At 36.3% G+C, this 12,684-nt stretch overlaps 1 pseudogene; it reads right to left on the minus strand.

The window, feature by feature from the left end:
* Positions 1-253: 253 nt before the first annotated feature.
* LOC147615431 (protein ANTAGONIST OF LIKE HETEROCHROMATIN PROTEIN 1-like) lies at positions 254-5,046 on the minus strand (annotated as a pseudogene).
* Positions 5,047-12,684: the final 7,638 nt, after the last annotated feature.

Here is a 12,684-nt window from a genome sequence, read left to right on the forward strand (position 1 = left end):
TCCCATAGTTAATAAAAGTTGAAAAGGAAAGAAAACAACAAAAAAAACCAAAACCTACCGCATTTGTCTTCGCATCTCCCTCCTCAACCGATCGCCCAATACATGCATAAACAAAATTATCGAGCCTAAGGGGAATCGAGCCCCTAAGCAGCCATGGTAGGCCACTCTATGGCCAAGCGGCTCCCCTGCCCACCCTCCCATAGTTAGTAGAAGTTGAAAAGGAAAAAAAACAACCAAAAAAAAAAACAAAAACCTACCGCATTTGTCTTCGTATCTCCCTCCTCAACCGCAAACGAAAGTGACGAAACAAGGCAGCACGTAGCTTTCTTCCAAGTAATCGTTGTCTCCCCATGCCAACCCTATTTCCACCACCACCATTTGGATGAGGATTGTCTTGTTCCTGTGGTTCTACCTCGCCACGCATCTGCACAAAATTATGTAACACACAACAAGCACCAACCACTTTTGGGGCAAAATCTAAAGCAACATTTAACTCTCAATATTCGCCACCTGTTCTTTAAAATTCCAAAAGAATTTTCAACTTTCACTCTACCTTTCGACAAATGTCTATCAAATTGTATTTTTGTCTCAAGCATGTCTCCGACAACTTGTCTAAATGGCTTTACAAGAAAACTAGTAGGCTTATATGCAGAGTCAGCAACAATATAAGGTCGAATGATATGCCCATGCAAGTTTACAGTTGGTGTGTTTAATACCTCACCTCTCTTTAAACTTTTATAAAGCAAGCACCCTTTAAGGTGTGTAGAGTCATGCATACCATGGGGGGCATTACAAACAACACTCCAAAACATCTTACGAGCATTGACAATTCCTTGAAGCACAATGCTTGGAAAACCATGTCGACTCACATATTGGGCTGGAAAACACTCTTGTGGTGGCTTTTGGTGCAATCTAATATGTGTTCCATCTAAGGCACCACACATGTTTGGCAAAGATGTGATTTCCTCAAACTCAGAAATAATCTTGACCAAACGATCACTCGTAGGAACCACTATGCCATGCCTTGCAAACATTGAAGGTGAGCATAAAATATGGATAATGATGCGCATATATTTACGAATAGTGGACTCCCCAATCCCAAATAAATGTGAAATTGATGTGCTAGAATGTCCATGTGCTAATCTCCACAACATGGTTGCTAATGCAAGGTCGGCAGGTATAGCATCACGCACTTTGTTCTCACTATGTGTGGATAGTAAATGGGGCTCAATCATCACATACAAAACATGGAATGAGTCATAAGACATGCGATATGCATAAAAAAATCTATGTTGATTTTCTAGTCGAGCTTCAGACCAAAGGCTAGAGTGAATGCATCTCCAAAAAGTAATTTGGTGCGAAAAACACCACCATTCTCGAGGACCATACCTCCATCCCTCCTTTTCTAGGAACTGAGAATGACTACACTTTGCATTAAACAAGCACATAAGAAAAGCATTAGAGGGCCTATTGGAGCACGATTACGTTGTATTTCAACTGTAGACTGAAAAGGAGTAGAATCAAGCATCGACAAAAAACAAAAAATCAGAAGAGGGTGCATGGCTTGATGCGCACCTTTGATCAATCTACTATGTTACTTGGACGAGTGACTCCAACTATCTGCGAAAAATTGTAAAGATGACTCAAATACCTATGGCACATAAGAAGAACACAAAAGAACCTCATCAAAACCATGATTCAATCCTTACCATTCTTTGTTAAATTTGCTAAGAATCTTTGCAATTTCCTTTTGAGTTTCTAGATACATTAACTGCCTCTTTGTCTCCTCTTCTTGCTTTATCTGAAACAATCTCTCTTCATGAATCATCCTTGCTGCCTCAATCTCACCCAGTTTGTCTGAAACTACTTTCATTGCTGTCTCCATCGAGCGACCAAGAGTGGCTATTGATGAGGATTTCTTAATTTCTTTCACTTTCTTGCCTTTCACACCATCATGAATGATTCCGTCTTTTTTGCTTTTTACTTCAGCTTGGTCAGGTATCTCTTTGACGCTTTCCTCCTCGAGTAGATCATCCTCCTCATCATCCAATGTCTCTACATCTGCCCTCCGTCTTTTGCCATTGCATCACTATCAAGTGAATTCATCAAGCCGGAGCATTTTGGAGTGTCTTTCCACAATGTATGGCAATAAAAAGACCATTTAGATGGCTAAGCCCTCGTCAATTCTTGCTTTACCTTCTCTTTCTTGTAAGTTTTCTTCAATGTATCTATTCTATTCTTCACTTGGTCATCACTTGTTAGGGTATTTAAATCTTTGTTTAGCCTATCTGTGATAGCTTTCCAATCTTTCGTGCGTAAGTTTCCTCTCTTGATGTGTGTCCAAACCTCATTGTAATGATGTAATAAAGTGTATGTTGCACTCTCAGACCATGAAATTAATGATACCTTAGCCTTCTTTGATGGGGGTGCAACCTTTGGAGATCGAGTTGGGTTTGTTGGAGCACTTGATATCACTTTGGATTGCATTGTGGTGGATTGAGTCCCAACATTTGGAGTGGATCTCGGTGGTCGACATGATGAGGTTATAGGACTCGTAATTGGGGATTGAGTCCCAACATTTGGAGTGGATCTCGATGGTTGACATATGAGGCTGTAGGACTCATAATTGGGGCTATGGGTGAACTATGTCTAGAAGAAATAGATGGATGCTGCATAGATGCAAAATCAATTGGACTTGAAGGCTTCTTACTTTCATGCGAAAGTCCTCCCCATGGTGTTGTCAACATAGACATGAAAATATTCGATCGAGGTTTCTCAGGTGAAAGAGGGACATACTCCTCACAATCATTCTCATATGGACAGGTAGTTTTATTATTGAACATAGCCCATGAAGGTACCCCATTGCCTTGTTGGGATGACATGATTCTGATGTTGGGATGACATGATTCTGACCATGTGTTTGGACAACATCAAAGTAAGAAAATACCCATATGCACACAAGCATTTTTATGGCTTTTGATCGCTTCCTTATGGACATGCATGTGCAAGCGCAAATACCTATATGCACATTGGCCCTCGTACACATAGAATGTATGCCCAAATTTTTGATGGAATACACACTAGCAAGAAAAGGGGAGAGAAACACTTTTAAATTTATTTATTTTTCAAATGGTATGCTTAACATGACTAATCTCTATTTAAAAATAACATAAGAAGTATATGCATTTCAATGTTTTAGAAAAATATTTTTTCGAACAATGCCATACACGTATGAATCGAAATAACGAGAGATATTTTTTTGTTAACTTGGATACCTTTGCTAAGTAAAGATAGACGATAGTGTATGCTAAGAGGCAAAAATCGCAGCATAAAAACGCACTTCAAATAAGCTCCATCGCAGCATGAAAACGCACATCAATATTGTGGGATAAAAAAGGCCTTCCTTTGATCTTTATAGAGGTGGAGGTGACAGTCGGTGTGTTGGGCTGGAATGACAATAGGTGGGGAGAAAAGGGTCGGCCAAAGGAAACGTTCAGTGCAGAGGAGGATTAAAATATAATAAAACAAAATTTTTTATTATTTTGAGCAGCTCTTCGTCGGCCTGATCTCCTCATGTGTGCAGGCTATCTGTGTCTTTCTCCAGCCGCCAGTGTTTTCAGCCAGGTAAGCCTTTTATTAATTATTTTTGTATTAACTAATATGGGCTAATATATTAATAGATTTCATACAATGTTTAACAGTGTCAAGTGTATGATTTATCTCTTCTGTTTTAAAAGTTTATTAATTAAAGTGGGTATTAATTAATATTCAATATTAACAGATTTTATACAATGTTTAACAGTGCCATGTGGTGAGTTCAATTTTTAAACTCCATGATTTATCTCTTTTATTTTAAAATTTTATTAATTAAAGTGGATATTAATTAATTAAATATTCATATTAATTAAGACTTAGACATTTAAAAATATTGTATCGATTATTTCATAATATGGGTAATCAATGTGATGATATTTCTATACATTACAAAAATGTTTTCATGTAAGATTCAAAGTCTACAATAATTTATTTATTTTAAATTTTTTTTTAGGTTTCAATTGTCACTTGTGATGACCTAACCTTTAAGGTAATGGTCTTGAAAAAATACTATATGATTTAATGATTATACAAGTAAATTATATACTTTTCTCTCTCTTTCATATATTAATCAATTTTATTTTTATTTTATTAATTGTATAGGTAATGGGTCGTCTTAAGTAGGATACAAAGCAATTAAACTTACATTCGATGCTTGGTGTGCCAATGCGGCAACAAAATGCACGATCACATGACAACTCAAGTGTATCAAGTAGCAATGTTAACAATGATGGTAGCAATGATAAAGTTGAGGGTAACAAAACTTACAACTGTACAATTTTATCCATGTGGAAATTTCAATTTAAGTGGGCTTATCCACGAATAGGAGATGGGAAAGAAAGAGTAAACTATAGTATATGTATTGAATGTGAAATGAAGATTATTTTTGCATATGAAGGTAGTTTAATCATCCAAAACAGATTTCCAAATTCATGAATCATAAGAGGAACATAAGCAAGCCATTTGAAAGCAAAAGCATTTGACAAAAGCATCAAGTCATTGAGAAACATGTTGAGTTATTAATTGATGGGGATAAAAATAAAATTATAAGTGTAATGTAGATTATGTGCCATGTTACAAAGAAAGATACGTCACTAGAGGCTTTTGAAGATGAATGCTTATTTCACATGTATATGCAAACTCCTCATCTGTCCCTTACTAAAAATGAATACTCTTCTTGGGTCAATGCACGATCGGGTGTAGCCATTCGCGGAACTACTTTTGGGGCACTTTTGGGGTCACAGGGCGATGCACGGGGGGGGGTGAGATTTTGGATTTAGAGTGAGTTGGCGCTCTCGCCGGTTTTTTTTTAGCATACTAGCATATTAATGACTCTGCTCTGAACACTGCAAACCTGAACACTAGAGCGGGGTGGCGCTCTCGCCGGTTTTTTTTCCGGCATACTAGCATATTAATGACTCTGCTCTCAACACTGCAGACCTCGACACGCATCACCACGTGCATTTACTCTGTGTGCATTTTACGATCCTTGTCACCAATCGATGTCATCACCAAAATACAATCTGCCAAAACTTCCTGTTCTCAACACCATAGAGCTTGACACATGTCACTATGCAGCCCGCGTGCCTCGCTGGTCTCACTCTGTTGGAAAAGACCACCGCGATGGTCTTTCCCATCGTGTAGAGCTGGACACGTGTCACTACATGGCTCTCTCCACCAGCGACTCTCTCCACCGAGATGGTCTTTCCCATTGCGTAGAGCTGCATATGTGTCACTACATGGCTCTCTCCACCAACGCACTGGTTAACTCTCTCCACCACTGCGCTGGTTTTTACATGTGAGGTCCCTATCCCCACCGTCGCGCAATGAATTCAGGGGTGCTAGTAGCGGAAGTAGCACTTCTTGTACGGGGCAGGGTCCCACACTCGTGGCCTTGCCCACAGATATCCGGACAAGAGACTAATCCATCGGTTCTTCCAAAACCGAACCCGGGAAAAACTTCCCTTGCACGGAAAGCACGGGCAATTCCTCCAGGATAACTTTTCTCTAACGTAGTCAAAAGCCTTAACTAACTGAACTAATCTCGTAAGTCCCATAGTCAGATCAGGGAAAAGATTGTACTTGGATCATAGAGACCACTGCTTTTTTCCTCATTGAGAGACACAACCATTGATTCTTTTCCATCGAACAATTTTTGTCCGGGATTTCTCGGGTGTAGCAGGGAAAAGAGTTCCCAGGCCCCCTAGCTGGATATTCATGCAAACTTAAAACTAGTCACACCACTTACACACCCAATACGAAATTGCCTTTTTCACAGATTCAACAGTCTTTAAAACAATCATTTAATGAAACCATAGTGTCACTGATCATAATTCTCTAATTATCCAGTTGAATCCTTATTTCCAAACATTTCTTCATCGGTGTACCTATGGCATCATTGGCAACCAGAACGCTCACCATCTGCCCACTCAAGGGCCTTTTCAATAGTTCCTAGCTCATAGTAACCGGCAAGTATTCACTTTAACAAAAATGGAGTCTCCATTAAAGATCAGCAAGATCAACCAACAGATCCATATAAAAGGGCCATGGACTCATCCATTGAGGACTAGCAAGGTCAATCAACCAGATCCATGCCCAAATTCAGAAAACAACTCTTACTCCTTGTTCCAATATCTTCCCCGATGTACGTGTGGGTATCTTCGGTGACCCAGAGCCCGAGCACCGTATGGTCAGCACCCTCTAGGATCCTTCGCAAGTCACCTAGTGCTTCACTCATAGGCCGCTTCCTTGGTCCCTCATCCACTGTACCGGAAGCTCACCTTTTAAATCAAATCGAGGTTGGTCAAGACCTCGATCGACCTTACTACATGCGAGACGTCCTCTGCTGACTCTCCATCATCGCAGTTGCAACTTTAACATATAGATCTCCATGACCTCACTCACAAGATGGTCAAAATGCTTCCCTAGCATTCTTGACATAAAACAATCATTTAAAAACAGATTTCACATACAAATACAGTTCCAACAATATTTCCATCTTTTCTCATCACTCCACATCCTTTCACATTGGTCCCCATCTTTTCTCATCTTCCCATAATTTTTTTTTCTTCATCGATCCCTATCACATCATATCATTTCCACATCAAATCACATCCAATCGCATCATCCACACATCAATCCACATCATCCATACATCCATCCACATCAATCCACATCATCCATACATCCATCCACATCAATCCACATTATCCACACATCAATCCACATCATCCACACATCCATTCACGTCAATCCACATTATCCACACATCAACCCACATCATCCATACATCCATCCACATCAATCCACATCATCCATACATCCATCTACATCAATCCACATTATCCACACATCAATCCACATCATCCACACATCCATTCACGTCAATCCACATTATCCACACATCAACCCACATCATCCATACATCCATCCACATCCATCCACATCAATCCACATCATCCATACATCCATCCACATCAATCCACATTATCCACACATCCATCCACATCTTTCATACATCCATCCACATCAATCCACATCATCCATACATCTATCCACACCAATCCACATTATCCACACATCAATCCACATCATCCATACATCCATTCACGTCAATCTACATTATCCACACATCAACCCACATCATCCATACATCCATTCATGTCAATCCACATTACCCGCACATCAATCCACATCATCCATACATCCATCCACATTATCCACACATCAATCCACATTCATTTCATAAGTATTCCCATTCTCATCTAATCACATCTTTTTCTATCCCATCACTTATTTCCTCATTTATCCTCATCAGATCTCATCCACTTGCATCTACCCATACATCTCATCACTTCACATACATTAATATCTATCCTATTTACATTGCATCTTATCACATCCATTTCACATCACATCTCATTCATTCACATCCCTTATCATTTATTCACATCCCGATTCACATGCTAACACATTCATTCACATCCTATATCATTCATTCACATCCCGATTCACATCCTATGTCATTCAGTCATATCCCGATTCACATGCTAAAACATTCATTCACATCCTATATCATTCATTTACATCTTGATTCACATGACATCACATCTCATCTATTCATTTACATTTATCTGATTCACATCACATCTCACCACATCTATTTACCTTTCATTCTCATCACATCCATCCATCCATTCATTCCCATCTATCTGATTCGCATTACATCTCATCACATCTATTTACCTCACATTCTCATCACATCCATTCTCTATTCATTCTCATCTATCTAATTCGCATCACATATCATCACATCTATTTACCTCTCATTCTCATCACTTCTATTCTCATCACATCCATTCTCTATTCATTCTCATCTATATGATTCATATCACATCCCATCATATCTATTTACCTCTCATTCTCATCACATCCATCCATCCATTCATTCCCATTTATCTGATTTGCATTACATATCACCACATCTATTTACCTCACATTCTCATCGCTCCTATTCTCATCGCATTCATCCATCCATTCATTCCCATCTATCTGATTCGCATCACATATCATCACATCTATTTACCTCTCATTCTCATCACTTCTATTCTCATCACAGCCATTCTCTATTCATTCTCATCTATCTGATTCATATCACATCTTATCACATCTATTTATAGAATGTAAGAGAATTCTTATTTTTGATATAAAGATTCTTTACGCATCTATTTATGCATAAGAACAACTTCAGTGGGAAATAACACTTTTATAAAAATCTGTTTATGCATCTATTTATGCATAAATTCAATTTTAAGGAGAATAACACTTTCGAAATAAAAATAAATCTTTTATGCATCTTTCTGTGCATAAATTCAATTTTGAGAATAACTCTTTTGAAATAAAAATAAATTTCTTTATGCATCTTTCTATGCATAAAATCAAAATTGATGAGAATAACTCTTTTGAAATAAAAATAAATTTCTTTATGTATCTTTCTATGCATAAAATCAAAATTGATGAGAATAACTCTTTTGAAATAAAAATAAATTCTTTATGCATCTTTCTATGCATAAAATCAAAATTTGATAAAAGTAACGCTTTTATAATTAAAAAAAATTCTTTTATGCAGCTATTTATGCATAAATTCAATTTTAATGAACGTAACACTTTTATAATAAAAAAATTCGTTTATGCATCTATTTATGCATAAAATTTAATTTTGATGAAAGTAATACTTTTATAATAAAAAATTTCTTTTATGCATCTATTTATGCATAAAAATCAATTCTGATGAAAGTAACACTTTTATAATCAAAATATTCCCAAAAATTGTATTCTCATCACATCCATCCATCCATTCATTCCCATCTATCTGATTCGCATTACATCTCATCACATCTATTTACCTCACATTCTCATCACTCCTATTCTCATCGCATCCAACCATCCATTGATTCCCATCTATCTGATTCGCATCACATATCATCACATCTATTTACCTCTCATTCTCATCACATCCATTCTCTATTCATTCTCATCTATCCGATTTATATCACATCTTATCACATCTATTTATAGAATGTAAGAGAATTCTTATTTTTGATATAAAGATTCTTTATGCATCTATTTAAGCATAAGAACAATTTCAGTGGGAAATAACACTTTTATAAAAATCCGTTTATGCATCTATTTATGCATAAATTCAATTTTAAGGAGAATAACACTTTCGAAATAAAAATAAATCTTTTATGCATCTTTCTATGCATAAATTTATTTTTAATGAGAATAACTTTTTTTAAATAAAAATAAATTTCTTTATGCATCTTTCTATGCATAAAATCAAAATTAATGAGAATAACTCTTTTGAAATAAAAATAAATTTCTTTATGCATCTTTCTATATGCATAAAATCAAAATTGATGAGAATAACTCGTTTGAAATAAAAATAAATTCTTTATGCATCTTTCTATGCATAAAATCAAAATTGATGAGAATAACTCTTTTGAAATAAAAATAAATTCTTTATGCATCTTACTATGCATAAAATCAAAATTGATGAGAATAACTCTTTTGAAATAAAAATAAATTCTTTATGCATCTTTCTATGCATAAAATCAAAATTTGATGAAAGTAACAGTTTTATAAATAAAAAAAATCTTTTAAGCATCTATTTATGCATAAATTCAATTTTAATGAAAGTAACACTTTTATAATAAGAAAATTCTTTTATGCATCTATTTATGCATAAAAATTAATTTTGATGAAAGTAACACTTTTATAATAAAAAATTCTTTTATGCATCTATTTATGCATAAAAAATAATTTTGATGAAAGTAATACTTTTATAATCAAAATATTCCCAATATGCATCTTTCTATGCATAGAAATTAATTGTAATGAAAGTAACACTTTTATAATAAAAATATTTCTAATATGCATTTTTCTATATGCATAGAATAAAAATAACACTTTTAGAATACACAAGCGGTGGGGATTACTCTTTTTGAATAATAAAAAGATAAAACTTACTTCACCAAATTTAAGAAAATTTTACCATAACCTCCTTTGTATGGCTGACCATTTTTAAAAATTTTCACTCTAAAATTTACTAGAAATTATCCAAGATGATTTAAATCATTCTAATCTGATCAATTTTCACTTTATTAAGAGTAAACAATATGATTTAAATCATTCTAATCTGATCAATTTCCACTTTATTAAGAGAACAATATGAAAAGTTTAATTCCATCAATTTGATTACACATTTAGGATAAAGAAAGGCTGAATTCAATAATGAAGAGAAGGGGGAAAGCCTTTCCAGCAAGGCATAACATCCATTTTCATTTTAAAGAAAGCAAAAATCAGAAAACCATAAAATAGAATAAGAAAAAGTAGAATTTCTAACTTACTAGGAGTTTTTGTGAGCTTTCCTTTGGCTTGATGGTTTGAGGGATCTACTCTTGTTTGCAACAAGAGTGGCCACCAATTCTTTTGAAGAGGAAATGGTCAAAAACAAATGAATTATCAATGAATTCACTGTTTTTGGCTCTGGGGGAGCAGTAGAGTAACAGTGCATAAAACACTATTAATTATTTACAAAGGGGAAGGCTTCATTTATAAAAAAGAGTGAGCCTCTAACCAAGCAAACTGATTCTAGAATTTTCCAGATGAGTTTGGTCAATTTTTTACCATTTTTAGGTCAGTTTAGCTTATTTTTTGGATCTAGTTGAAGCAGGAGAGAGGAGAGATGAAAATATCTCATTATTTGTGAGTTTAAAACTCAACTACACATGTGAAATAGGCGCCTCCTTCATGAGGGGAATCCCCCACATTGAGGTGTCAAAAATGCATCATTTCTTCTAAATATCTTTTCTTTTTTAACTAATAACCTTGTCCTTAGTCAACTCTTCATCTTATGTGAGCATTTACTCATTTTTGGGGAATTTTTTTTTATTCTTCCATTTCTTTCCTCCCTACATTTGGATTAATCTAATTCGTCCATAGGAACCTTAATTCAAAAATTTCAAAAAATCTGGACCCTTAGGCTAAGGTCCCTTTTACCTGATTTCAATTTATTCCAATTACACATTGGAAATTTCTTTTTGAATATCTGTTTCAGGTGAAACCATTTTAGACACTAGGGGGATTTTTATATCCAAAAATATCTCAATTTTGAATTACCTCTCTTTAGACATTTTCTCTCTCTAGACCAAAATAGGGTAAAACATGATCTTTCTTTTATTTGAGAGAGGGGAATATTATAAGATCAGAAGGGGAGGTTCTTACACCTGCACACCTCAAAAGCCAGAGGGAGGAATCTTACATTACATGCAATCTAATGAAAATGACCATCACGTTGGTGTTTGTAGGTAATACCACCGTGCTGGGTCTATTTTGAAGAATGAACCGCGTTGCTATTCCAACCGCGCTGGTGATATTTTCAAGTACTGTTTCAACCACCGCGTGGTTTCGCATATCTCCATCTCTCCCGCGTTTTTTCAACTTTTCCCTTATTAAGGCCCAGGATCACAACTTTCAACTTTCCCTTATTAAGCTAATTTAGGACCACAACCAACGCGGTGGTAGTACTAGGGAGTGGTTGGTCTCTCTTTTTAGGGATCTTAACCAGCATGATGGTAGTACAGGAGGATAAGTGGTCACCAACGCGGCGGTTTAACTAGCACGGTGGTAGTATTGGATATGTTATCACCAGCGCAGTGGTTGGTATCGACAGACAAATCACACGATATTTAATTTAGGACGGTGGTAGTCACCAGCGTGGTGATATTTAATTTAATTAAGCTAATTTAGGACCGCAACTAGCGTGGTGGTAGTCCAAGGAAGTGGTTGGTCTCTCTTTTTAGGGATCTTAACGAGCACGGTGGTAGTACAAGATAAGTGGTTAGTCTCTCTTTTTAGGGATCTTAACGAGCACGGTGGTAGTACAAGATACGTGGTCACCAGCACAGTGGTTTAACTAGCATGGTGGTAGTATTGGATAAGTTATCACTAGCGCGGTGGTTGGTATTGGCAAACAAATCACATGATATTTAATTTAGGACGGTGGTAGTTACCAACGCGATGATATTTAATTTAATTAAGCTAATTTCGGACCGCAACCAGCATGGTGGTAGTACTAGGAAGTGGTTGGTCTCTTTTTTTAGGGAGCTTAGCTAGCACGGTGGTAGTACAGGATAAGTGGTCACCAGCACGGTGGTTTAACCAGCACAGTGGTAGTATTGGATAAGTTATCACTAGCGCGGTGGTTGGTATCGGCAGACAAATCACATGATATGACGGTGGTACCAGCGTGGTGGTTGGTTGTGCATGATAACTAGCACACTGGTACTATTGTATAAGTAATCACTAGCGCAGTTATTGGTATCGCACTAATCACACGATGTTTCATTTGTACGAGAGATGAATGCCATAAAAACATTTTCTATTTTTTAGGATAAGTAGAATACTTTTTCTTTAGTCTCCAATACAACCCATGATGTGCTCATGCGTTTCCAAATCCATTTTGAACACAGTCTTGCCCTTATTTCATCCACGCACTTCCTGCAAATCCAACTTAATAGCTCTTATATG

The sequence above is a fragment of the Cibotium barometz genome, chromosome 40, assembly GCF_041138505.1.
Source record: "Cibotium barometz isolate CiBa-2024 chromosome 40, ASM4113850v1, whole genome shotgun sequence".
Classification (NCBI taxonomy): Eukaryota; Viridiplantae; Streptophyta; class Polypodiopsida; order Cyatheales; family Cibotiaceae; genus Cibotium; species Cibotium barometz.